Source organism: Octopus bimaculoides, chromosome 26, assembly GCF_001194135.2.
Source record: "Octopus bimaculoides isolate UCB-OBI-ISO-001 chromosome 26, ASM119413v2, whole genome shotgun sequence".
Taxonomy (NCBI): Eukaryota; Metazoa; Mollusca; class Cephalopoda; order Octopoda; family Octopodidae; genus Octopus; species Octopus bimaculoides.
Window position 1 is genome coordinate 23,087,975 of NC_069006.1, and position 2,614 is coordinate 23,090,588.

The 2,614-nt window shown below is 28.5% G+C and overlaps 1 protein-coding gene across 7 annotated transcripts in view; it reads left to right on the forward strand.

The window, feature by feature from the left end:
- Positions 1-2,614, forward strand: part of LOC106879161 (basement membrane-specific heparan sulfate proteoglycan core protein) — a 172,540-nt gene that overhangs the window by 163,506 nt on the left and 6,420 nt on the right. The window lies entirely within an intron of this gene.

Below are 2,614 nucleotides of genomic sequence, written 5' to 3' on the forward strand. Positions count from 1 at the left end.
TATATATGATTTAAACAACTAGCTACAAATATTTTCCTAATTAATCTCTATTTTTTCCCTTAAAATTAACCATACAAAGCATTATTATTTAAAAGATTAAAGCATTTAAACATGAACTGCATTAAACATACCATGTTGGTAAATAAATGTTAACAATGAAAACGAGGAATTAATGAAATTTTTTTCTTCTTAATTTGAAGTTCTAAAAGAATTTGTTTTAACTTGTTTTAAAATTAATTAAATATAAATTATTTATTTTTTCAAACTAAACTTATAAACTAATATTTCATATATTAAAATAAGAAAATGCACCTTGAAGTGAAGAAGGAAAATTAATTAGCAGAGGAAAAGTTCTTGCATATTTTGTTGTTTCTTTGAATCAATAATTTTTATTTTTGTTATTCTTTCTTCTGATTAATTAACTAATTTTTAATTATATAATACAACTATACAGAATAAATAACCAACAGAGAATATAAATAAATATAATATATTTTTAATTATTGCTGTAAAGTAATTTTGGAGTTTAAAACCCGTAATACTTGAAGAGAGATAAGATATGAATCTAAATATCTATCTTTAGATTGATTTCAGTCTAACAAGAAAGTTTGTAATTTTGGCAATTCAAAGATGCTGATTCACTATTATGTTGGATATTGTGATTTTTCAGTTGCCATGCACAAGCTTTCTTTCTCACTCTTACATTCCACCTCTCTTTTACATATACTTGTAGTTTTAATTTCAAATTTACCTTACAGCAGAACTAAATGTGTTTTCACAAACAGAATTAACCTGAATTTTTTAATATAAAACCATAGGAAATACATCAAAATTTCCTAAAATTAACAACTGGGGAAAATTTTAACCTTGAATGACCAAAATGTCTGTGTTTAATATTTTGTTTCTCTTTTTGTCTACAACTTGTGTGAAATAACCATTTATATTTCTTTTTCTTCTCCTTTTATGTTGTCTTTCTCATGCTACATTGTCTTCTAATTGTTGGTCTGTTTCTCCTTCTATCTCTAGCTAGCATGTGGGTCTTCAAAACATATGGTTTTGACAACTAACTTGTGGTCGCCCATTCCTTCTTTATCTTACAAATTTAAATATATAGATCATTCAAATAAATATTTTAACTGTTACACCACCACAAAACCTTTTCCCTCCAAATTATCAACTTCTTCCAAATTCTACCAAAAGCAACTTTGTCATTCAGCCTTCTGAAGGTGATAAACTGAAGTATAAGTCAAGCACTGAGGATGATTTTATCATCTGAAAATCTCCTAAAATTCATGACCTTATGTGTATGTTAGCATGTCACACAAAATGCTCAACAGCATTTCCTCTGGCTCTTTATGTCCTAAGCTCAAATTCAGTTGAGGTCAACTTTACTCTTCCTGCCCCTAGGGTCAATCAAATAAGAAGCAGTTGAGCACTGGGGTCGACGTAATCAGCTTATATCATCCTTTGAAATTTTTGTCCTTGTGCCAAAATTTGGTTAAGTGTGGCCTGTAATTAAACAACAGCAATAGCAGCAACACCACCAATTTCAGTGTCAGTTTTATTATTGGTGTCTTTGTATCCATTTGGTTGTCCAAAATTGTCACAAGCTCATGTTGGACATTATAAACATAATGATGTAAAAACAGAAGACTATTTTTATTTTTGTTTTCAGTTTAGTAAGAGAAGGAGAAGGAGACAGTGTTTGCAAGAGAGATCAACCATCTTGAATTTTAACAAACTAACTCAATTGTCTAATATCCTTCGACTACACACATACACAGAGGCAGTTTTTCCCCTAGAATGACCTTAACTGCAGTGGCTAAAACAAATAAATCACACACAAACATCCACATGCATGCACACATACACAAATTTCTGAATTTTTTTGCTTTTTATCATTTTGTATTCTTTTTCCCCCTGTTGATGGGGCAGGTGGGGGCAGGGTTTAAGGACAAGATTGTGCATTTCTTTGTTGTCTTTTTTGTTTGTTCTTTGTCTTTGTTTTGGTTTCTTAGAATTTCCTGATTACTTTCTTCTTTTTATTTATTCCTCTTTGCTTATTTTATTTCTTTTCTTTTCTTTTTTTTTATTTCAAAGGAATGTCACTAATATTCATTTAACAAAATAAACTATCTTACAAAAATACATACATTGGTATATCTTTCACTTCTTTCTCTTTATCTATCTACCTATCTATCAATATTTGTTTATATATATGTATATTATATATATATATAAATGTGTGTGTATTTGTATAATATGTATATGCCACAAAAGTTTTGATTGTGGATATCAAAAGATATTGTACTTACGTAATATAATTTTGAAGTAACACTCACACACACATATATATATATAGAAGGTATGATACAAACTATTGGTTATGCATGGGTTTTTTCATGTTATATGTTCTTGAAGAAACAATTTTCATATCAGTACATATTTACTCGAAATATAAACTTATAAATGTAATTCTTTATTATAAAATAAATTACGGATGATTACATTTGTAATTTTCATAGTGAGGAAATATGTGCAGGCCTGGAGCTTGTTTTCTGAAGGTCAGAAACATGGAATAACCCATTTGTATTCAATAGTTTGTACTACTATA